The sequence below is a fragment of the Chlorocebus sabaeus genome, chromosome 11, assembly GCF_047675955.1.
Source record: "Chlorocebus sabaeus isolate Y175 chromosome 11, mChlSab1.0.hap1, whole genome shotgun sequence".
Classification (NCBI taxonomy): domain Eukaryota; kingdom Metazoa; phylum Chordata; class Mammalia; order Primates; family Cercopithecidae; genus Chlorocebus; species Chlorocebus sabaeus.
In genome coordinates this window covers 116572184-116597979 of record NC_132914.1, presented here as the reverse complement: position 1 = coordinate 116597979, position 25796 = coordinate 116572184, and the positions used below count along the sequence as shown (strand labels likewise).

The 25796-nt window shown below is 44.1% G+C and overlaps 1 protein-coding gene and 1 long non-coding RNA gene across 7 annotated transcripts in view; one reads left to right on the top strand and one right to left on the bottom strand.

Annotated features, from left to right (window-relative positions):
* The window catches only part of CCDC60 (coiled-coil domain containing 60), a 205289-nt gene that overhangs the window by 118175 nt on the left and 61318 nt on the right, over positions 1-25796 (bottom strand). The gene's annotated exons all lie outside the window — the stretch shown is intronic.
* Positions 1-25796, top strand: part of LOC119623777 (uncharacterized) — a 213796-nt gene that overhangs the window by 178174 nt on the left and 9826 nt on the right. For 3 of the 4 annotated variants that reach the window (XR_005239825.2, XR_012094602.1, XR_012094603.1), the window contains 2 exons: positions 21740-21819; positions 23092-23200. This is a non-coding gene — a long non-coding RNA (uncharacterized lncRNA). The remainder of the gene's footprint in view (positions 1-21739; positions 21820-23091; positions 23201-25796) is intronic. The other variant, XR_005239827.2, reaches the window with a different exon arrangement.

The window sequence follows — 25796 nt, the reverse complement described above, 5'->3', positions numbered from 1 at the left end:
GGTGAAGAGTCTATGGCAATTCCACAGAATATTTGTAACTGTAGCTATTACTTGCCCACTTGAGAAAATGGGGCCAGGCACGGTGGCTCATGCCTGTAATCCTAGGATTTTGGGAGGCTGAGGCGGGAGGATGGCTTGAACTCAGGAATTCGAGGCCAGACTAGGCAACATGACAAAACCCTGTCTCTACAAAAAATACAAAAAAATTAGTTAAGCATGTGGTGGTGCATGCCTGTAATCCCAGCTGCTCAGGAAGCTGAGGTAGGAGGATCGCTTGAGCCCAGGAGGTCAAGGTTACTGTGATCGGAGATAGTGCCACTGCAGTCCAGCCTGGGTGACGGAGCAAGACCCAGTCTCACACACACACACACGGAAAGTATAAAGGATGCAAAACAAAACAAAACATCTGAATAGCCTTGAATCAGGTCAACTGGATAGGAAACAATGAAATCATTTACAACCTTTGTCTCTTTGGTTAATATTAGTAATGAATTACAGGTACTATATCTTGCTCGTCTCAGTATACCAGGTGGCCTCAACCCTTGGCTGGAAATTGATGGTAGACCTATCAGTGTTCATCTTGAGGGGTGGGTGAAGCGGGTGGAGAGACCACCCTCTAACGAGGCATGTAAGGAACTCCAGGAGTACTTTCCCAAGCTTTTGCGTAATGAACACTCGTTTGTCTCACACATCCAACATCTGTTCACTCTCCTTGTTGATACCAGTTAGTTCCCTGGTTAGGCCCTTTGCCTTTCCTTCACTCGGCACTTGCATCTTGGGAGATGCTCATGGTACCAGCAGCAGGGGAGGCCCTGAATGACTGAAGCCAAACAGCACAAACCATCCCTTGTCAACCTGTTGGTTTACAGATGGTCATGTGACCCAGTTTGGGCAAATGAGATGCAAGCATTTTCTAGGGGCTTCTGGGAAGCACAGGCAGAGATGTTCTCTTTCCTCACTGACTAGAAATGGGGAAGCAGATAGCCCCTGGGAGTTGCTCACAGCCACTTTGTGCCCATGAGGGTAGCCAGCCTTGGGCAAAGATGATGTGGAGGAAAGGCGGAGAAGAGAGTCAGAGAAAAACTCATCCCATGGTGCCTTGTTGAAATGATCAAGCTTCATTGGAATCTTGACTTTCCATGAACATTTCCTTTATTATTTATAACAACTTAAATTAGGTTTTCTGTTACCTGCAGCCACAGAATTCTATCTGAAATGCGTCCCTCTCTTAGGAGTAGCAAAACAGCTAAGAGACTGAGACTTCTTTTAACTGGTTATTCTTCCTTTCCCAACACTGCTTTTGAGGTATCAAGATCAGATGACCCCAATTCTGGTATATTTTACAGTGAAAGCAATGAGATTGGCCATGTTGAGATCAAATATTTGAAAATGAGGTTGCCTGTCTTTCTAATCCCACTTATTCTGGAGAACCTCATTATATATTTCCCGCAGGCCCAAAGTAACTTTCCAAAAAGATGCGTGAACTAAGCATATTTATAAATGAAGGAAAAATAAGCACATCAGAAATTTTCCTGCCAGATAATTTGAAAACACATGATTGAAACCCTGTTTTATGCCACGGTCATGTCTTTACCACTCTCCTAAACATCTTAAATTTCACCTTCTTCATGAAACAACTATGATCATGTCCAACATTCAAGCATTTGGTTTTCAAATGTCACCTAATGATAGTTGCCTGGGCACCAGGAATTCACATCATTGTGTAAGAGTGGATTTGTATTGACTGGGATTGGTACTGAATTGTGTCCTCAACTTGACGCCAACTTTAGCAGCATGAGATGCACCCCCCCGAAGCCTCACAACTATGTCAGCATTTCAATGGATTCTCAGGAAACAATTTTTGTCAAAGTATAATTTTATAATTATAAATGTAAGTTTACGATTATAACTTTATAATTATAGTTTTGTTTAATTAAAATTATAATAAGCCAGCAGAAATAACTAGTTCTCAGGACATTTACAAATATCATTTGATATTAAATGAGAAATAATAAGTTAAATTAAAAGTTAATAAGTTAATAAGTTAAATAAACAAGTTAAATAGTAGATTTAAAAGTTTATAAAACATTCAAAAATCACTCTCTCTACAACCTTTCTAGAGGGCAATTTAGACATATGTGTGACAAGCTTTAGAAATACATATCCTCTTGCCCCAGCCAAGGAAATTATGTCTCCAGGATGAAAAGATTTATCCCTGAGGATATTTATCACAGCAGGGTGAATAATAGTGAAAAATACCTAAATGTCCCACAATAGCCATTGTGGGGATAAATCATGGTCTATCCAGACAGTGGTATGTGAATGCATTTGAGTCTTGGTGCTTCCACTTAGTGCTGCTATGGCTGTTTATTTACTAATGTGGAAAGGTGGTAATGGAATGTAATTTCAGATGAAAATGCATGCTACAAAATATAAAGATAGTAGATCATAGAGAAGCTCTAAGATTTATACTTATAGGATCTATAGAAATTTCCAGAAATGTATGTGATCTAATACAAATTAGGTTTTAAAATATTGACATATGACAAGGCATATATGTACTAATATAACAAGCTGGAAGTAAATGCAATAAATTGTTTATAGAGATGTTATCTCAGGGCATTTGAATTATAGGCAATTAAACAATAATTTTTTGTTTTGGTTATCTTTTTTCCTATTTTTTCTACAATTCACGTAGATTAATTTTAATAAAATAATTGCATTTTTCATGTTCGTAAAGCAGTTTTGACTAATTCTCTCAAGGCAGGCAAAGTAGAAATGTTTAATGCCAATTTAAATTGAGTCACCTAAGAGTCTGGAATGATGTAAGCTAATAGTTTATTTTAACATACTGGATCAGGCAGGGTCTAGGCAGGAAATCAGAACTCATGACAGGTAGTTCAACAGAGGGAATTTAATACAGGGGAGCAGTTACAAAGGTGTTGGAAGAGCTCAAAAGTCACATAAGGAATGGTGAGGCAAGCTAGAGATTAGCGAAAGGAAACCTCTACCATCTCCAGGGCTGGAGGAATTAAGGGAAAAGGTGACCTTCAGAAGCCCTGGAATAGGGCCACTTGGCATAAGCTAGACTCATGGAGGAGATGTAGTTTTAGCTAGAGGTGCCACCATAAGCCGAATGAGAGAAGGGATGAAATGCCCTGGCTTCTGCTTAACTCTCACCCTTCAGTTCCTGATTGTGCCTCCTATTGGCTGAACCTACTTGGAAGCCAGCTGCAAGGGCACCTGGGAAATGTAGTTTGCAAGGATCAGCCCCCTGTGGGAGCAGGAAATGGAAATGAGAGTAAAAGCAAGTGATTATGGGTACAACTTATGCAAATGCCTTGGCCCCAGGCCACTTTGGGACTATAAAGCAGGTCCTCCTCCCCTTAATTTAATCAAGGATCCCTTTACAGATGATAACTTTGGATACTCCTTTTGATCTTAACCCTGAGGTTCCCAGAGTTTTCTATGGCTAAAATGCATATCCAGAATTGTGGTCATGCCCCTCACCCCCCAAAAAAACATTAAAAATCACAATTCCAGGGTATTCAGAACCCTCCTACTTCTCCAAATTTCTTCAGATCTTTGTAGATCACCTCCCCTACCATCAAAACTTACCTGCTCTACCTCCCACATTGTTAGATCTTTATACTCCTTACTGACACTCATTCATGTATCTCCCTACCCAGGTAACGTATTTGTAATACAATCTCACATTTAATATTTTAATCTTGTTTTGACACTAATTAACATTGTATTGTGTTGGTGCAAAAGTAATTGCAAGTTTTGCCATTGAAATTCACTGGCCGTTGAATGAATGCCAAAAATTCATTTGCCATTGAAATGGCAAAAACCGTAATTACTTTTGCACCAACCTAATAGAAAATCAGGAAAAGTTAAAAAATTAGGAGAAAATAAAAAACAAGCAAAACCCCATCACTATCTGACACGATTTGGATCTGTGTCTCCACCCAAATCTCGTGTTGAAATGTAATTCCTAATGCTGGACGTGGGCCCTTGTAGGAGGTGATTGGATCATGGGGGTGGTTTCTCATGGTTTAACACCATGCCCCTTTGGTGCTATCCTTTCAATAGTGATTTCTCGTGAGATCTGGTTGTTTAAAAGTTTGTGGCACCTCTCCCATCTCTCTGTTGGTCCTGCTGCTGCCATGTAAGATGCCTGCTCATGCTTTGCCTTCTGCCATGAGTAAAAGCTCCTGAGGCCTTCCCAGGACCAGATGCCAGCATCATGCTTTCTGCACAGCCTGTGAAACTGTGAGCCAATTAAACCTCTTTTCTGTATAAATTACCCAGTCTCAGGTATTTCTTTAGAGCAGTGTGAGAATGGACTAATACACCGTCTCTGCAGATATCCTTTGTTTTGTGCTCCGTGATGACTCCAAGCCTGGTTGATTGTGATTTTCTGTCTTTGCTTCCCTTGGATGTGTCATCGGCTTCAGAGCTTTCAGTTTTTCCATTGCTCTGCAGAGTACAGGTGATGACTCCATTCTTTGTTTCCTAGAAAACAAAGTCAAGTCTGCCCTGCCCACCTTTCCTACAGCATGTGTGAACAGCATCCTTTCTCTTATCGAGCCAATGAGTTTTTGAGAGCAGCATGGTGAGAAATACCGTGTGATGTCCTGTGATGTACCAGGTTAAAAGGTGGTAATTGGGGGTAGGGGCCTGGGAGGGGTGGAGCACGCACGGACTCACAGTGGACTCTTAGATGGGGATGGTTTTCTTGGCAGGTGTGCTCACATTTAATATTCATGTGCTGGGGATGCTTAAATAGTAACGTCCGGAAGTGATGTAGCTTAACCTGAAAGCTGAGAAGTGAAGTGTGGCGGGAATGGATGGAAAGACGTTTGCTGTCAGAAAGACCTAGGTTTGAGTCCTGGCCCTGTCACTCAGGAGTTCAGTGACCTTGAGTGAGGTACCATTACTCCCCCATCTCAATTTCCCCATCTGTGAAATGGAACTAATGCCAATCCTACCAGAACTAATGCCAATCCCCGTCTGTGAAATGGAACTGATGCCAATCTCCTATGTGCTCTGCACTGTCCCAAGTGTGTTCTTATATGAAATAGATGAGTCCATTGAGTCCTTGCCATATTACTATTCCCATTCTATAGGACAGCAAGAGGAGGCTTAAAAAGGTGAAACGGACTTGCTATTAAGTGACAAAGCCTGGATTTGAACTCATGTTCAAGTGACACTGAAGCCTGTGTTCTTATTCACTACTCCATTCTGCATCCCTATCCCCCCCTTGTCCTATTTTGCACAGTGGGAACTACCTGAGGGGTAACAGTTGCTAGCTATTGATTTACAGATACTGCCTCCAAAACTCTTCCACTGAATTGTGTTAGATTTCATCATAACGAATTTAATATGGCAGAAAAGCAGAATGATTTGTTGAAGGTCACGGCCGGAAAGCCAATTTTCTAAATATCTGTTGTTCTCTGTGTTTTATGAAAGAATGTTCTGAACTCATCTTTGTTATTCCTTAAAATATGATCTACTTCCTAGAATCAGATTAAGATGGAAATGAATTCCTGTTAAATGTGCCTGAGTTGATACAGACATCAGGGAAACAGCTGGGATGCTCCGTCGAGGGGTTGAGGGGAAGGGAGACTGAAAAGACAACACTGAGAAGCAAGCACGCTGATTAACACATTTCAGACTCATTGCGGAGAAACTGTAAAGAACAGAGTAGGCGGGATCATGGCAGGAGTACACACGTGAACCCGAAGACCTGAGCTTGCACACGGATGTTTAAGTTTTTGGTGGTTTTAAAATTTTTATTTTTTGTTTTTGTGGGTACATAATAGGTGCGTATATTTATGGGGTACATGAGAAGTTTTGATACAGGGCTGCAATGTGAAATAAGCACATCATGGAGAATGGGGTATCCATCCCCTCAAGCAGTTATCCTGTGAGTTATAAACAATCCAATTACATTCTTAGTTATTTAAAAATGTAAGTTATTATTGACTATAGTCAACCTGTTGTGCTATCAAATAGTAAGTCTTGTTCATTCTTTCTATTTTTTTTGTACCCATTAACCATTCCCGCCTTCTGCCCCCCTTCCCCCACTATCCTTCCCAGCCTCTGGTAACCATCCTTCTACTCTCTATGTCCATTAGTTCAATTGTTTTGATTTTTAGATCCCACAAATAAGTGAGAACATGAGATGTTTGTCTTTCTGTGCCTGGCTTGTTTCACTTAACACACTTAACATAATGATCTCCAGTTCCATCCATGTTGTGGCAAATAACTGGATCACATTCTTTTTCTGTGGCTGAAAAATACTCCATTTTGGTGGTTTTATGGTGATGATGGGCAGTTCCTTTTGGGGAGAGTGAGGTTTTTTTTTGTCATAAGAATATAAGATGTGTACCTACCTACGTAGAGATACCCAGAATTAGTGACCTCATCCACACACAGATCCTTCAAACTGAAATAGGAAATATACTATAGAATTATTTAATAGCTCTCCTTGTTGAAGACAGGTTGCACCTTTTATATGATATTTTGATTCAACCTCTTTCCCCCCCATCTTCTTATGGACCCAGGAGAAAAGAAGTTGGGGGTCTGTGGATTGGCAGGGAGAGGTGGTGGAAGAAGGGACTGTAATCTAGGAAGACAAGCAAGTCCTCTACTGAGAACTAAGGGGAGACAAAGCAGCAGGAGTCCTCTGGGAAGAAGAGGAGAAGGAACAACAGTCCCTGGGAAGGAAGCTTCTGATACTCAGTGCCTGGTCCAGGGCCTGGCTTTGCATTCTTTCTGTCATTGCTGAATGAATGAGAAGATGAAAGCATCACTGTGTCAAGGTTTAACCCCACAGGTTAATGAGTTGTTACAAAGGAAACAAGGTACCCATATAACGGTGAGGTCTGGTGGACACCACTTTAACCATCACGGCTATGCTTAGCGTCACCATTGACAGGACAAATTCTTATCAGGCGCACCTGAAGTGATGCACTGGGAAGGGCACAGCATCGCCTATGTGGTTACGTCACCTACAAACATGTCCTGCCCCAGAGGTCCAATCTGAATTTAATCATGAGAAAGCAAAAGTGAAGGAAAAATAAAAAGTAAGGTCATTTTACAAAATAGGTGACCTGAACTCTTAAAAGATGTCAATGTCTGTGTCCACTGGGGCCTCTGGGAAGCAGACACGGAGAGAGGAATACAAAATGCTCACTGGGGGTAAGCCCTTGAAAGAGAAAAGGAGGAGGAAGTGGGATTTGGCAGGGGAGCCCTAGACCATGATGCAGATCTGACAGAGTCCAGCCAATGCAACAGGGAGCTCCAGAGCAAAGATTGCTTGACTGAGTCCAAGCACAAGGCAGAAATGGCCAGTGCCCACGGATGGGGAATTTCTGAGGAAGATTCTGACTTCTGCTGCATGAAAGCTGCTGTGGATGCTGGCAGTGTCAACAGCTGGAGACTCTCAGCTACCTGTGCCTCCTGCTGGCAAGTTCTTTCTTAGAGAGAAATCCAAGGGATACACATCTTTGTCTTCTAACAATGTCATAAAAGAGGAAGAAGGCAGAGGATCTGTTTCTTTAGGACACCAAGCGAACACAACAACTAAATGCAATGCATGGTCCCTTGATTGAATGCCGGGCTGGAGACAAGGCTATAAAGGGCATGACTGGGATAACTAGGGACATTTGCACTTGAACTTTATGTTGATAATAGCATTGGGGCTCATGCCTGTAATCCCAGCACATTGGGAGGTTGAGGTGGGTGGATCACCTGAGGTCAGGAGTTGGAGACCAGCCTGGCCAACATGGTGAAATCCCATTTCTACTAAAAATACAAAAATTAGCTGGGCATGGTGGCATGCACCTGTAGTCCCAGCCACTTAGGAGGCTAAGGCAGCAGAATCACTTGAACCCAGGAGGCAGAGGCTGCAGTGAACCGAGATCACGCCACTGCACTCTAGCCTGGGGAATAGAATGAAACCCCATCTCAAAAAAATAAAAAATAAAAAATAAAAAAAATTTTAAAAATTTTAAAAAAAGAAAAGAAAAAAGCAGAGAGAAAAGGAAAAGAAAAAGATAATAGCATTGGATTAATGTGAGATTTCTGTGTTAACTGTATTGTGACTATGAAGGAGAATGTCCTTAGGTAATACATGCTGAACTGTTTAGGTGTGAAGTGTCTGCAACTGACTTTCAAAGGGCTCAGCTTAAAAAATTGTAAATAGACACATGTATTTTATATATAGAGTACATATATACACACATGTATGCATATATACATACATATGAAAAATACGGCAGCATGTTAAAAACATGGCAAAAAGATAACATTGTGAATTTAAGTTAAGGGTATTTGACTGCCTGTTGTACTACTTTTGCAAACTTTCTGTAGGTTGGAAATCTTCTACAATCTTTTACAAGTTGGGGAAAGACTGAAGTGGCTGAAACCCCAGTTTCAGGTTTTCCGTTGCTGCCGTGAATTTGCTTGGGTCTTCTGTAAATGTCAGTGAAGCAGGACTGCCTCATGGAAGCTGTGCTTTGGGAATGAAGGAAGGGTCTGGGCTTCTTGCTGACATTCAGGGTGGAAGCTTGATGAAGCTGGGAAATAAAGGTAGGACCCATGCCCCTGAGGCTGGAGAAATTGTGGCCCAGCAGAGCATACAAGTCACCACTTGTCATATAGTTTTTTGGTTGATTTGGTTGTTTTGGCTAAGTGTTGAGGCCCCGGCTACATCAGTCAGTCCCTTTTCATGAGGAGTTAATTAAGGTCACACCCTAACCACTTCCTTTATTAGGCTCTCTGGGGCCACTGCGCACCTGCTCAGGACCAGGTACTAGTTAAATAACTAGGGGGACAGAGCCTGATTGTATCTAATAGAGCAGAAGTAACTCCATAAAAGGAAATTGGGTGCTCCAAGAAGGAGGATTGCATGCCTGTCAGCCAAAAGCCAATAAAAGAGATAAAGCAAGAGAAAAAGGAAAAATAGGGATAGGAAGAAAAATCTTGCTGATGTATTCCAAAAAGCAAAGATAAACTGTTTCCTCCTCCAGGCAACATCCCAGGCTGGTTAACAAGATCTCTCTTCCTCAGGACGACTGAAGTTTGGGACCAAATCACTATTCCTCGTGGGGAATTTTCTTGTACATCATACAATGTAGCATCTCTCCTGCAAGTTACGACCATCAAAATGTCTCCAGACATTGCCAAGTGTCCTCTGGGAAGCAGAATCACCCTCAATTGAGAACACTACTGAGTTAAACTTTGATGAGGTGAGGGGTGGGAATCTCTTTTTTTTTTTTTTTTTTTTTTTTTTTTTTGAGACAGAGTTTTACTCTTGTTGCCCAGGCTGGAGTGCAATGGCGCGATCTTGGCTCACTGCAACCTCTGCCTCCAGGTTTAAACAATTCTCCTGCCTCAGCCTCCCAAGTAGCTGGGATTACAGACATGTGCCACCACACTTGACTAATTTTGTATTTTGTGTATAGATGGGGTTTCACCATGTTGGTCAGGCTGGTCTCAAACTCCTGACCTCAGGTGATCTGCCCATCTTGGCCTCCCAAAGTACTGGGATTACAGACATGAGCCACAACGCCCGGCCGGGAATCTCTTTATAAAGACTCCATTCTAAATCCTGGCCCAACCCTTGATTTGTGGGGAAATTTTTGAAAAAACTCAGGGCAACTGAAATAAAAAAATAAACAGCAAAATCAACATTCTATTTAATGCCATGCAATTTATCTGTTCTTCAGTCCTGCTTCAGGCTGGAACCCTCTTCCCACCTATAGAGTTGTTTTGAAGTAAAAAAAATCTATTGAGCTGTGTGAGGAAAGTTGTAATCAGCAGGGTTTTTTTTCCCCTTCTTAAAGATTCCGATTTTTCTGTGTAAGTTCTATTTGTTCTTTGTGTAGGGGCCTCAGTAATAAAGAACTTCATTTTCTACCCTCGATGGCCATTTTGAATGTAGCTGGATATTCCTCACTGGAGTGTGTTTGTGGATGAGACCTCCCTGTTTGTCCCACAGCAGACACCGTCTTATTCTTATTCTTATTCTTATTCTTATTCTTATTCTTATTCGAGACAAGTCTCCTCTTGTTTCCCAGGCTGGAGTGCAATGGCGCGATCTCGGCTCACTGTAACCTCCACCTCCTGGGTTCAAGTGATTCTGCCTCAGCCTCCCAAGTAGCTGGGATTACAGGCATGCAACACCTCGCCCGGCTAATTTGTATTTTTAGTAGAGATGGGGTTTCTCCATGTTGGTCAGGCTGGTCTCGAACTCCTGACCTCAGGTGATCCGCCTGTCTCAGCCTCCTAGAATGCTGGGATTACAGGCGGGAGCCACCACACCTGGCCAACACTGTCTTATTTAATCCTCACACCAACCCTATGAGGAATCTTTATTCCTGTTTTCCTGAAAGGAAACCCAGTATCTGAGAGGTTAAGTCAATTATTCAAGGTCACAGAGATAGGAAGTGGGGGAGCTCAGCACCCTCCAATCCTTGATACCCTCTCCTACCCTTATCTAATCCAGGAATCAGCGAACTACAGCCTGCGGTGGCTTTTGTATAGTACAGTTTTACTGGGCACAGTCACACCCATGTGCTTATTATTATCTGTGAATGTTTTCCTTTTATAACAGCGAGTTTAGTAGTTATTTCAGAGGATGCACAGCCTGCATAGCCTAGAATGTTTACTATCTGGCCCTCTCCAGAAAAAGCTTACTAAACCCTGAGCTAATTTACCAACTCATTGACTTCGCTTCCTAGAGAACTCTTCAATCTGTCTTTCCTCTCTTGTCTTCCCACCAGTATCATTCCCATGCTGCTGCAAGCCACCTGGACAACAGACAAGCCTCCGATGACCTCTCTCCTCTGTTCTTCTTTTCCTTGTCCGTTGTCCGCATAGCCGACCCTTCCAAAATGCACACCCAATCCCATGACTCCATTGCCTAAAATGTTCCTTATTGTTTTTAGACTAAAGTCCAAAATCCTTGTTGGGAACTACACAGCTGTGTGATCTAGCTCCTGCCTTCAGTGTGATCTTGTGTTGCTCCCCTGTCCTGATCTTTATGGTCTAGCCAATGAGCCTCCCTTAAGTGTCTTGCTCATTCTGACCACAGGGTCTTTGCACCCACTGCTCTCTCTTCCTGGGTTGCTTTTGTGCTATCCTTTCACTTTCAATTTCTTAGCTGTGGCTTACCCTTTAACTCTTTGCTGGGATGCATTCCTTGGTCTCTCTAAGCCTGGCAGGCTGTCATATAAGGATGCACAGGTTGGACACTGCACATCTCTGGAGAGATACACTATTTGCATTTTAGTCTATGTGAATGGAATCTCTCTTTAATCGGTGAGTGAAAAAAAGGTGTGTCTAAGTCACCTAAATTGAAAAATTATTGAAGAATTGCTACACATCAGCACTGTGCTAAGCATTTTGCATTATCAATCTCATTTACTTCTTCAACAAACAAATGAGATGGTTATTAAAAAATAACTGTCCCTTTTATAGAAGGAGAAATGGAAGGATAGATGTTGTTTGAGGTTACACAATTGGTCAGTGGTCAGAACCAGGATGAGAACCCTGGTCTTCCTGCATTTAAAACTAGGTTTCAGGCCAGGTGTGGTGGCTCATGCCTGTAATCCCAGCACTTTGGGAGGCCGAGGCGGGTGGATCTCCTGAGGTCAGGAGTTAGAGACTGGCTTGGCCAACACGGTGAAATCTTGTCTGTTCCAAAAGGAAAAAAATCAGCTGGGTCTGGTGGTGTGTGCCTGTAATCCCAGATACTTGGGAGGCTGAGGGAGGAGAATCACTTGAAACTGGGAGGCAGAGGTTGCAGTGAGCCGAGATTGTACCACTGCACTCCAGCCTGGGTGACAGAGCGAGGCACCCTCTAAAAACAAGCACACCAGAGTGATAGTGCAGCGTTAGGAGGGGGCCTGGGAGAAGAGGTGAGGGAGGGGGAAACTGACATCCAGAAAAGAACCCACAAGCTGCTAAAGGACTCTATTATTGTTTTTTCCTGTGTGAGGTACAATGTAACCTTCTCCCTCTCTTCTATGAACCCTTCAATAAAATTCCCGTTATGGGCCAGGCACGGTGGCTCACGCCTGTAATCCCAGCACTTTGGGAGGCTGAGGCGGGCGGATCACGAGGTCAGGAGATCGAGACCATCCTGGCTAACACGGTGAATCCCCGTCTCTACTAAATATATATACATATATATATATATATAAAAATTAGCTGGGCGAGGTGGCGGGCGCCTGTAGTCCCAGCTACTGGGGAGGCTGAGGCAGGAGAATGGCATGAACCCGGGAGGCGGAGCTTGCAGTGTGCCGAGATCGCGCCACTGCACTCCAGCCTGGGCGACAGAGCAACAGAGCAAGGCTCTGTCTCAAAACAAAACAAAACAAAACAAAAAAAATCCCCATTATGTACTGGCACATACGGAGTGGGGATTGTGCTTTGAGGGGCTTGACGAGCCAGGCCCCAAGGTGGGCTGTGGGAGCAGAGGTGGACAAGGGATGGATTCAGGAGAAAAGAATGTGGAGTCGGAATCCTCTCCATGCACCGCACCTGCGTGACCCCAGCAACGTCATCTCTTCTGTACCTTCAGGCTCTCACCTGGCACTGCCTAGTCTTCATGCAAAGGCCGTGAGGATGCTAAGAGGCCTGCTTGGCACACAGGGTTTTGTGATCCCAAACAAGCCAAGGAAATGTCACTATTACTCTCACTATACCAGGAGTACCTGTAGTTTATACACATTGAATCAATTATAAGCTATGAATGAAAAATATAACTTGCGTGAGATTACGAAGATGTTCCCCCCAAAATGCCTTAAGGGCTGAGTAAGACTACCAGTGACCCGATGGTCCGCAAAGGTAGCGATGCAGCGATATAACAGTAGGTGGCGCTAGATGCCATAGCTTTCAATCAAGTCCTGGTTTCTTTCAATCTGTCTCCCTATTGAAATGGAAATAGGCTGCCAGCATCGGTGAGCCCCCAGCAGCCCTGGGACTGAGCTGGCATGCTAGCAGCTAATGTGTTATCCACCCAGTTAAAAAAATTAATCAAATACATTAATCTCATAAGCTCTTTTGAAAGACTAGGTATGAGGGGCCAGCAGTCCAGCTGTCAGACCCTGGGAGCTAATGGGAATCTGTACTATGGGCGAGGGGCTGCTGTTCAAAGTCGTGGAGGAGCTTCAGGAAACAGGAGCCCCGGGATATGGCAACCACTCTATTCTGTATCGTGAACCTTGCAAATGGTGTGTCTGGAAATGTAGGAGGCTTGAGATGGCAAAGGGGCTCCAATCTGAGGGCCAGCTTCCATCTACCCATAAGTAGTCATTCTGTCTGGAGCGTCCTCCAGTCCAGACTTATCAGAAGAAATGTCTGGGATTGATTAGCGATGTCTGCCACAGACCCGGGAGGGAACAGCAGCATCAATGGTACCCCATTGCCATTCCTGCATGGGGGGGCTTTACCTGCCTTTGCTCACTGAATCTTCGCAGCCGCTCCAAAAGTTGGTAGCGTTATTATTGTTATTCCTATTTTCTGATTAAGAGACCTGAGACCCGGAGAAGTTAAATAACTTGCCAGAGGCCACCCAGTGAGTGAGTGAGGGCTAGAACCAGATTGTATCCAGTTGGCCGCAGGGCTCCCTTTATTGCATATTACACCACAATTTACTTCCTTTCTTGGAAATGAAAAAATTTATTTGGCAATTCATCCTGGATAAATGAAACAAAGAGCGACCCAAGAAAGTATCCTTTCACATTGCCAGTGTCCTGATAAGAAGAATGTGTGTTGGTGGTTAAGCCCCCATGTGGCTTTCATCTGTTTTCTCTCTCCCTGGAAGAAGATAAAGTTGACATCTCTGCAACAATCAAGAGAACCCCCTGAAGGTCCAAAGAAACACAGCCTCCCATTGGCTAATAACTTTCAACCTCTTTTTTTTTTTTTATGTGAAGAGCAGAAGCAGAGCTGAGCTTAAGCCACTGGTGAAAGAGAAAAGAGCCAAGATTCAGAAGAGCTGGTCGGGGCTGGATGGGGCTTCACTCTTGGGCTGAGTTTTAGTGTGACACCAGGGATGCTGGGACATGAATTCTATGATGCTGTCCCCTGGGTGCCATTAGATGTCATTTACATGGATTACCTTCTGAGGCTCAGCGAGGGGCAAGAGCAGCTCACCTATTTCTTAAATATCTATTAGGAGCTAGACAATGTCTGAGGCTATGGTGCTGAACAAGGGGCCATCCTTTCCCCAGGGATCTGGTGGTCTAGGAGGAGAGACTTAACTACAATGTAGGGAAGTGCAGGCACCAAACACAGTGTGGGGGCTGGCAGGGTTGTGGGCAGCGATTCAGACTGTGCTGAACACAAAACTTGGAGGGAAGGGTGTGTCAGGGCTTGGAACATGACACCCCAAAACATGGTGCCTTGGCATGCTAAGTCTTTTGGATGGAAAGAGATGGGGAGGGGCTCAGAAACAAGGTCTCTCTGACTTTCTTTCCACCTCTCCTCTTTCTCCCCGAGAAGATCGTAGAAACTGGAATTTCTCACCCCCAAGGTGAGAACAAGCTCCTTCTGGTTCCTTCTGTCTGAAACACCTATAGGGCAGAAAAAGTAAAACCTTTCACCTCACCCATCACAAGGGTCTTGGATGACATCCCCATAACAAAAGACATATTAATGGGAGAAAAGCATAACTTTTTTTTTTTTTTTAAGATAGAGTCTCGCTTTGTCGCCCAGGCTGGAGTGCAGTGGCATGATCTCGGCTCACTGCAGCCTCCGCCTCCCAGGTTCAGAACATGAACGGGACTTCTCACCCCCAACACGGCTCATAGAAACTAGAACTTCGCTCTCCCAAAGCAAGCCATAAAGCCTAGAAAGGCTACTGTGTGGCCTTCTCCCTTCCACCCTGATGGTTCTGTGTGACACGTTTCTGGTCCCATACCTGGGGGAAAATGTCTTACAGAGATACAGAAAAGAATGTGAACAAACAGGCCTTCCTATGTGCACCTCCCCTTAGGTTTACTACCTTTAGATCACACCCCTTTTTGTCCAATCATGTTTCTCTACCACTATCCACTCTACTCATCAGACTTAGCATAAAAACACAATTTTCCCTAGGTCTTTGGGTCTCCATTTCTGAAGGCTCCCATGTTATGTAAAACTTTGGTTAAAAAAATAAATTTGGCTGGGCGCAGTGGCTCACGCCTACAATCTCAGCACTTTCGGAGGCTGAGGTGGGCGGATCACTTGAGGCCAGCCTGGCCAACATGGCAAAACCCTGTCTCTATTTAAAAAATACAAAAATTAGCTGAGTGTAGTGGAGTGACGTGCCCCTGTAGTCCCAGCTACTCGGGAGACTGAGGCAGGAGAATCACTTGAACCCAGGAGGTGGAGGCTGCCGTGAGTCGAGATCATGCCACTGCGCTCCAGCCTGAATGACAGAGTGAGACTCTGTCTCAAAAAAAATTGTTATGCTTTTCTCTGATTAATATGTATTTTGTTATGGGGATGTCATCCAAGACCCTTGTGATGGGTGAGGTAAAGGGTTTTACTTTTTCTGCTCTATAGGTGTTTCAGACAGAAGGAACCGGAAGGAGCTGGAATGGTTGGAATGCAGAGTAGGGGATGTGTGTGTTTGTGTGTGTGTTTTGGGGTGTGGTGATGAAGGTTTTCCTGATGTCACCAGGCATCTACCTTTCACACAAATACACATGGCAGCATTGTTTGTGCCCTGATTTCCCCTCACATAACAATGTATCTTGGAGAGTGTCAGGGTATTGAGTATCGTGGGACTATAGGGAAGCTGGAGCAGGCGGATGCCAAACTCTTGATTCTTTGGGGCTGAATCTGGAAACAAGAATGGTGGCTAAGAGCCTGTCATGAACGCATGGATTGGAGCTCTGAGAAGAGGATGGAATTGGAAGTTAAGGTAAGGAGTGTTGAATTACCTGTCAGAGAGGGAGGTGGGGAAAGGGGGCAGAGAGAGAGAAAGAATGAGGAGACACACAGAAAGAGGCAGGCAGACAGGGACAGAAAGAGACAGAGAGGGGGGCCATGGAAGGAGGAGGGGAGAAGAGGATACTAAGATTATGAAGATTAAATGGCCAAAGACTGACACAGGGGAAAATTGTCAAGGAACACAGAGGACCAAGAAGATACAGAAAAGCCTGCCTGTTTCTGTGAATAAAGTTTTATTAGAACACAAGAAAATGGATATTGAGTGAAATCACAGTCTTCTGTTTGCAAAATGTCAAATCATTTGTCTTTTTGCATTTCTTAATTGTTTGTTGGTGTGAGGGCTGGAGCACATTTTGGGGACAACAAAGATGTCATTCGTTAAGGGCTTGCTGCTGCCTGGTGGCTGCAATGCCTCCTCTTCTTCACTGCAAGGGAGACCTTCAGTAGATAACCAGGCAACTTTCCAAGGTGTTATTGAAGTTCTTTTAGGCTGTCACAACTTGCTCGGGTCGGGGAGGGTGCGTCTAGTAAGTAGATGCCCATGATGCTGCTAAACATCCTACAACGTATGGGACAGTCCTTCCCCCACAAAGCTGTAGCAGCTCCAAATTGTCAAGAGTGCTGAGGTTGCCAAGATAAGTGCTCTGTTTTTATTTCTCCTGGAGTTCCTGGGGCACCCAGCACCTAGGTTGGTGAGGATCAGGATCTAGGTTTGGCTTTCCCCTACACCGGAGTCTGTGGTAGGCCGCCTCTAAGATACCTGCCAGGATCCCCGCCTCCTGGTACTCACACCCTTGTGTAATCCCCTCCCCTGGAGGTTGGGCTGAGCAGTAACTCACTTCTAATGACTAGAATATGGCAAAAGTGATGCAATGTCCCTTCTGAGATGAGGTTACAGGATAAACATGGCTTCTGTCTTGGGCACCTGCTCTTGATCTGGGTAAAAAACAGCTTCCAAGTTGTGAGCTTCTGTTTGGGAGAGGTCCACCATCATTGCGGTTCTCGCTGTTACTTTTAAATGGCAGAAACCACAATTACGTTTGCGCCAACCTAATGCATCTCTACCCTACAGCCAGAAAGCACTTGATACCAGCCAGTAGCCAAGTGTGTGAGCTCAGGAGTGAGCCATCTCCCTGTTGAGTCTTGAAATAACTGTAGGCCCAGCTGCCATCTTCATTGTGGCCTCAGGAGATCCTGAACCAGAGGCTCCCAGTTATGCTGTGCCTAGATCCCCGACCCACAGAGATTGTGAGATAATCAATGTTTGTTGCCTTAGGCTGCTAAGGTTTAGAGTAATTTGTCACATGGAAATATGTAACTGAAATACAGCTATACAGTAATAAACTCCCCACAAGAAACAGTTGATGATTTGGGTTACATAAACTCATCTACTTTCTCTTTAGGGGCTAGTCACAAAATTAATAGCACTTCTTTGACTGTATCAGTCTCCCCTATTGGCAAGAAAAACGCATTGGTCTGTTTCAGGGTGTGAGCTATTACCTGGCTTTCATATGCATTTAAAAAACACCTTTTCATTTTTAATAAAATAAAGCATAGAAAACCTTCTTATTTTTAATTTAATTTAATTTTTTGTCCACGGCCTGGGCATGACTTGGTTGTCAACAAGATCATTCCATAACTGAACTACCACAGGAGACAGTAGATTGTAGTACTGAAAAGCACAGACTTTAGATTCAGACAGATTTGGTTTTAAATCCCAGCTCTGCCATTTGCTAACTGTTAGTTTGGGCAAGACCATAAGAAATACACCTTCTCAAGTGCCCATTGTATAGGTTAAAAAAAAAATCACTACCAAGGCATGGAGGGGCAGAGTGACTGCATATAACTACAGAGTCAGGAAATGAACCCAATGGTGATCATTAAGTAAAACAAGTACGGGGTCGTTTGCAAAGTAAGCAAGTAGAAGAACAATCTGGGGCTTTCTTAATTGGTACATATGCATGCATGTGTGCTTGGATACTGCTTGGATAGATACAACATATTTTTAGTAATTAATTAATTTATTTTTGAGACAGGGTCTTGCTCTGTCACCCACACTGGAGTGCAGTGGCACAATCATGGCTCACTGCAGTCTCGAGCTCTTGGGCTCAAGTGATCCTCCTTCCTGAGCCTCCCAAGTAGCTGGGACCAAGGCATGTGCCACCATGCCTGGCTAATTAAATTTTTTTCTTTCTTTCTTTTTTGTAGAGGTGAGTTGTCCCTATATTGCCGAGGCTAGTGTTGAACTCCTAGCCTCAAGTAATCGTCCTGCCTTGGCTTCCCAAAGTGTTGGGATTATAGGTGTGAGCCACAGTGCCTGACCAGATACATCATCTTATAATTTTAATTTTCCCACTGAACTTGGTCACCTGGCTTCTGGTGTTGTCATGCTCCACTTACGTACACACACCCCACCTGGATGGGACATTCATGCCAAGGGCAGTCAGAATGTACCCCTCGATGGCCCTGGATGTCCCCTCGGTGTTCTCTGCTCACCCCACTGGCATCATGGTGACTGTTCTGGCACCTGTCATGATGAGAAGATATTTGTCCTCAGCTGTCCTTAAAGTGGTATTTCCAGCCAATGTGTTATGAACATTGAATGCTGTAAAGACTCACTGCTGATGAAGGAGCTCTATAAGCATGAAACCAAAATGCAACCATGATGCCTGTCACCATCTCTCAGTCCCTGGAGGAAGTATAGAAACTCTAGTGTATTGTATCCTCTGGCGCTCCGGCTTCAGCCTGAGGATCAATGGGGGTATGTAGGTAAGTGGGTGAGGCTGGAGCACCAAGACTTGGCTTATATTTATGAAGTAGAAAGAAAACCAAGCCGCTCCAATTTAAAAACTTTTTATTTTTATTTTTTGCTATATTGAGCTTACCTTTTTATTACGTTTTGTATTAATATTTTAAACATATTCAAAACCACTGATTTAAGCAGCTATTCCTCTTACATTGTAAATTCTGTGTTTTCTCTCTCCTCTGGATTCTAGCATTGCAATGTATGCGAGGAGTATGACCTTGTCACATTGCGTTTTTGGTTTCAGGCACAATGCCAAACAACGAGTGGCTTCTTGGCAGTTATTTGTTCAGTGAGTGGATGAAGGGTAGAAAATAAAACTTCAATATCTGTTGATTTTTCAACTTTTAGACAACTCAGAGACAAAGCCTGGGAAACTGAATTATGGGTATGGCATGTGAATGCTATTGATCTTGACAATGTAAAAATAGTAGTTAAGACGCAAGGAGAGCTGATGAGACCCTCATCTCTTCCACAAAGTAAGGAGTCAAAGACCCTCTGTAGGGTGGATGAGGCAAGAAGCACAAATGTATCATCTCTCTCTCTCTCTCTCTTTCTATATATGTGTGTGTGTGTGTATATAGAGAGAGATGCGTGTATATGTGTGTTGTGTGTGTGTGTGTGTGTGTGTGTGTATGTGTATATATATTCTGTTTGTTTTGAGACAGTTTCCCTCTTGTTGCCCAGGTTGGAGTGCAGTGGCACAATCTCTGCTCACCACAATCTCCACCTCCCTGGTTCAAGTGATTCTCCTGCCTCAGCCTCCTGAGTAGTTGGGATTACAGGCATGTGCCACCACTCCCAGCTAATTTTGTATTTTTAGTAGAGATGGAGTTTCTCCATGTTGGTCAGGCTGGTCTTGAACTCCCAATCTCAGGTGATCCGCCCAGCTTGGCCTCCCGAAGTGCTGGGATTACAGGCGTGAGCCACCACACCTGCCCTCATCTGTATTTTTAAATTACAGAATTAACCACTAGGGGAGCTAAAGGTAAGGCTACTTTTGGAGGGATGGGAGTTAGGGGTGGGGAGGGGTGTGGGGATGCAGGAACTAGATCCTCATCTTTCGCAGCAGAAAATTATTCAAGTCTTAAATGCATAAACTAAGAAGCACAGGTAACATATAATTTAGAGGCACAGGTCATTGGAAGAAGTAGCAAAAAGTGTTAGACGTGGCTGCCCTGAGGTATGCCATCAAGGATGAGAAGAGGGCAGGGAAGAGAGATTCCTGCTTTACAGTAGAAGATTTTTGATGACATATATATATATCTTAAAATCTGTGTATGCTTTACATTAATTTTCTAAAAACTAAGCGAGTTTGACAGCCCTAGTTGGCATTAAAATACAGAGCCCTGCTTTGTTCCTGCGAAAATCAACAAGCACAACAAGCCTTGTCATATCCATGCTCATTTCAGAGTCAAGACAAAATTAATTTGGAAAAGAAAATACAGCCGGGGAACAGAGTTAGCAACCTCAGGAAATTCAGGGAAATGTAATTGAGTAAGAATTATCTCCTTAATTACTTCTGACCAAATCAATAACAACACTGGATGAGAAACCACAGTTGCCACCAATGAGGATCAAGTCTCTGAGAAACTAATTGGGGTTCAGGCTTGTTTGAAAAGCAAAATACCTTCCTCTTCATCGTTAGCAAACACGGTTCCTGGGGGTGTGCGCGGAGACAGAAGACTGCAGTTTGCAGCCTGGGGTGGAGAAATGAGCTGAACTTGCTTATTATTTTCAAACGTGAAAGCCTGAATAGAGGAGCCCCTTTCTCCAAAGAGGTGCAGGTGTGGATGCCCTTGATGATGTCAAATGCTCATTTTCATGCTTTCCTGGGGCTAATCAGAGACCCAAGCAGGTTCATCATGCAAATTAGAAGGAGGCGAGCCAAATGCCACAAAGGTAGGTGAGGGAGCAGTTTTGTTTGCAGAGCACAAGCTTTTTGTGGGAACTGCAAAGATTTCTTTCAAACCATCTCCATGTGCCTTGGGGGAGGGAGAGGTGAGGATCTTTGTCTCTAAGGGGCACTGTTGGGCACAACCTTCTAGATCTCTTATTGTTCTGGAGCTGGGTTAAGATCTTATCTAGAGCTGAGATTCAAGAGTGCCCTATCTGCCTAACCTCCAAGAGACCTCCCTGTCCTCATCCCTGTTGGGGTCTCTTGGCAACTAACCAGGACCTTCTCAAGTCCGGCTCATACTTGGTGCCTTGCTCCTTGCTCTTCTGACCTGTGGACTTGTCAATAAATCATCCTCACTGTCCAGATATTTCTCCATTCAGAAAGGTCTTCCTGATCCCCTCTGGGGGTCCCAGCTAAGAGCTAGGAAACACGCACCCACCCCAAAACTCCCTCTCAGAGTCTCACTGACGGCAGGGTGGTGAGGGGGAGGTAGGCAGACAATAAAGCAGTTACGATACCATATGATGTAGCTGTGGTGGGAGTGAGGGAGCTGGGGGTGTGAGCGCACAACTGACCCAGCAAGGGTAGAGGGACAGTCAGAAGGATAAACAAAATGACATTGTTTTTGGAGGCAGAATCTTACTCTGTCATCCAGCCTGGAGTGCAGTGGGGTGATCTCGGCTCACGGCAACCTCAGCCTCCCGGGTTCAAGTGACTCTCCTGCCTCAGCCTCCCAAGTAACTGATATTACAGGCATGTGCAACCATGCCCAGCTAACTTTTTTGTATTTTTAGTAGAGACGGAGTTTCGCCATGTTGGTCAGGCTGTTCTCGAACTCCTGACCTCAAGTGATCCGCCCACCTCGGCCTCCCAAAGTGCTGGGATTCTAGGCATGAGCCACCATGCCCGGCCTAAACGAAATGACTTCTAAGTCTGAGTAGAGTTCTGAAGGATGAGAAATGATTAGTATGTGAGGTGATGGATATGTTAATTAGCTTGATTCAGTCATCCCCCAATGTATACATACATCAAAACATCATGTTGTATGCCATAAATATATACAATTTTTCATTTTTCAGTTGAAAAAATAAATAAAAGAAGAGGAAGGAGGAAGATGTGCCAGGCAGAGGGGACAGCATTTGCAAAGATTGGGATGGAGGTGAGTGAGAGCTTGATAGTGAACGTGGCTCAGTCCAGCTGGAGCATCCCAATAGGGTTGGTGGAGGGGAGGGGTGAGGAACCAGGGAGCTACAGGAAGGGCCAAATCATGAATGTGACAACAGCTGGGATCTGAGATTTTATGCTGAGGGCACAGGGGGAAGATGGGCTGAGGAATTTGATCATGGCTGCTGGGACTCTCCCCAGGCCACTGTGATTGGGAGTGGGACACCAATTTGTAGCTATGTGATTAAAGCCCAATGTTATGCTCTTAGACTCCAAGCCCAGGAAATTTGCAGCTTGGTGATTAAAGCTCTATGTTATGCTCTTAGACTCCAAGCCCAGGAAATCTGCAGACTGGCAGCTAGACTGTCCTAGTCTCCTCTAAGGCATAGACGCGCCAATCAACTCCCCAGGGGAGCCTTCCTATCTCACCTTCCATCCATGTGGCTTCAGAGGTGAACACTGGATGCAGGCCAGTCAGTCAGAATATTCCACCTCCCTGGCTTCAGGGGGGATCTTAGTTTTTTATGAGTCTGAGACCCAAAGAAAGACCAAAGTATTTAGTCTCAGGCCATTTGCTGCTGCTCTTGGGAAAGAGATCTCTTTCAGCTGGGGTTGCTCCCATGGAAGAATGTCAGCCTAGAGCTCTTGGTGACTATCTTGGCCATCAACTTGGTAAAGCCTGCCTGAGAATGAAGGCAACACAGAAGAAAGAAGAGTATGTATCTGGAGATAATGTTTGAAGACAGTTTTCTCTTTTGTGTAGGCCACATTGAATTGGGGTTTTCTATCATTTGCAACTAGCAGGATCTTGATTTGACCATAATTTTGTTAGCATATTGCAAATATTTTTGTTGAGATAACCCCAAACTACACCCCTGGAGAGTTACACTAGTTCCCTGTGGCGAAACCAAAATCCATGGGAGATCTTTCATCTAAAAATTATCAGAGATCATCAGCATTGAGAGATTACCCAACACGACACCTCCATCACATGACAGACACACTAAAAACAGCTGCCATTTACCTACTAAGTGTCTTACTAAGTGCATACTATGTGCTACCCACTTAGTTTTACACATGTTAATTCCATTTACCCTTGCAGTATATTTTGTGGGATAGGGCTGCCATTATCTCTGTTTTACAGAAGAGAAAACAGAGGTCCAGAGAGGTTAATTTCCAGAGTTACATGAGTAAGGAACAGAGGTGGGGTTCAAACACAAACTGCACGTTGGCTCTAAAGCTTGTACTCTCTCTGCTTCACCAACAGATGTGCAATCCAAGACTCAGAGAAGCTGGAGAATTTCCCTAATGTCACACAGCAAAGGAAGGGAAGAATACATGATCCTCTCCTCCCAACATGTCACCCAGCAGGTGCAGTAAGTCAAAGGGCAGGGTATGGGATTTGGAGTTATACAGACCTGAGTTCACCAGCCAGGTCTTTGGCAGATAAGATTACTCTTTGAGCCTCAGTTTCCCTGTGTGCAAGGTGAGAATAATCACAGAGCCTATTTCATAGGCTTATGATGGAGAATCAATGAGGTGATATGTGTATAAAGTTCTCAGGACAGAGCCAGGTTTATGGGGGCTCTCAATAAATGTTAATGGTTAATGTAATTGTTACAATTAATAAACTGTGCTGTTAATGAAGGTATAAAATGCAGGTGATCTGCCACATGACCACAGGCTAGTTGCTGAATTACAGCGGCCATTGGTCCCACTGGTAAAATAGGGTTATTATCTGCCTTTTGCTCATGACACCAGGGCGTTACAAGAATTAATTAGCAGCTTTACAATGTGCTGTGCGCTTTGATGCTTTATAAACAGAGAAATGTGATGGTTGAATATTTATATGATATCCATTATTGAGGATACTTGAATTGCTTTACTGATGTTAAAATAAATTCAACCTTCCAAAAGTGGATAAATCTATCTGAGTCAAACAAAAGAAGACTAAGCTTTTATTATCTGCCAACACCTTAGAAACCCACAACAACTGGACATCTGGACATCCATAGGCTGATCTCAATGCCCGTGTCTTGAATGTAGAAAGAGATGCTGAGATTGTGGGGCTGTCTCTTCCTCTAGATCTGAGCTCCTTCGGGGCTAAGATTACGCCTTGTCTTGCAGTAGATCCCCAGCCTTGAGTACAGGATTTGATACGCGGCAAGTGCTGGATAAATGCTTGATGAATGAAAGGATGGATAGATGGACAGATGGATGGACAGTTGGATGGATGAATGGGATCCTGAACCTCTTGTTGGTAGGAGATTAGATGGGTCTGGTCTCAAATGCTTGTGCCAAAGTAGATGGGGAGTCACATCAGGTATTGGGAGAGAAAACCACTCAGACAGTGTGATAAATTGGAAGGACACTTGGCATCACACAGACCTGGGTAACCAGCTCTGTGACCATGGGCCTTGGACCAAGCCCCTCTTTCTTCATCTGAGAATGTTGATAGTGTCTTTGAGCCAAAAGTAACAGGAAACTCCACTCACTCTTGCTTACACATAAGGAAATTTATTACTCTATGTAAGAAGTAGTACAGAGTAGGATTTGGGATTTCAGGGTTGACTTTGAAGGTCTGTCATGTCACTGAGCTCTTGCACAGAGTCAATTGCCCACAGAATTAGCCTCATCCTTAGACATCTTCCCCTCATGGTTGTAAAGTGGCTTCTGGCAGCAACCAGGGTCAAGGCTTCTTTCCCCTACCCATTGGCCCAAATGGGCTCCAGGATGCCCATCATTTGAACCAGTTGTTGGCTAAGCGAATAAGACAGCTATGACCAGCCAAGACCAGTGCTGCTCAAGCTGTGGTCCATGAACCAATGCCAGCAGCATCACTTGGGAGTTTATTACACCTGCAAATTCATGGACTACATTCTGATCAGGTGAATTAGAACCTCTGGTGTGGACCAAGGAATCTCCACTTTCAGGCATTCCTATGGCTATTAAAGTCTGAGAACCACTGGATTAAACTCAACTGGGAGGGGAGAGACAACTACAAAATGCGGGTGATAATGCTAACTTTAGAGAGTTGCTAAGAAAACAAATAATATCACGTATGTAAAAGACTATCATACAGTAGGTGCTTAATACATTTTGGTTTCCTTCATTTCTTTCCCCTTTCAGCGATATTGAAATATTACTCTTCTCCACCAATCATCCTCCTCCACCCAGTGCTAAATATCCTCATGCTGCTCTGAACTATGGAAACCAACCTGTAGGCTAATTCATACTAAGGTGGGAGTGACACATGGCATCGCTAGCTTAGTAGCATTTTCACCTTGAAAATGGAGAGCATGGAGTGCACGATACTTAATCTAAAAGGATGCTTGGCAAATGGTGCAATCTTAGGCAAGTAGCAAGTTTTGGTGTGTAGGGGTATGTTTTAGTGTGGACTATGCTGCTCCATCCTCAGATCATACCCTATAGGTAATTTCCTACTCTAGCCACACTGAGGGGACCAGTTGGCTAAGCTGGATGCCCGGTGGCAGCCACATGAACACAGGGTGCGATGTGGGAGGGCTGAGGTTAGCCAGGCTGATGGCATCACCTACATCCTTCCCTTCCCCCTGTCTTCAGAGCCCTGTTGGGGACTGTTAGGGAGAACATAGCCCCTCTTGAGGCTTTGATCTTTGGCTCTGCAAGTTCCAGATTCCCTTTGAAGTATAATTATAATTAAAAGGAAAATCCCAAGCAGACACCAGATGAGGTCTGCACCCGACAGGCGCTGTTGGCAGAGTTTCCTAAGTCAACAGCTGGCTCTGCATGTCAGGCTCAAAGGGAAAAAAAAGAAATTGGCCACTCATTTGAAGGAACTTTATTCTGAATGAGCTGGAACTGTAAAGGTCCCTTAATCCCTGGAGAAAAGAACAGATGGGAGGGCAAGGGAAATGTTGGCAGTGAGAAGAAGATTAATTAAGTTGGATCCCAGTTCCCTGTTTCAGCAGGAGGATGCCCATCTGGGTCCTG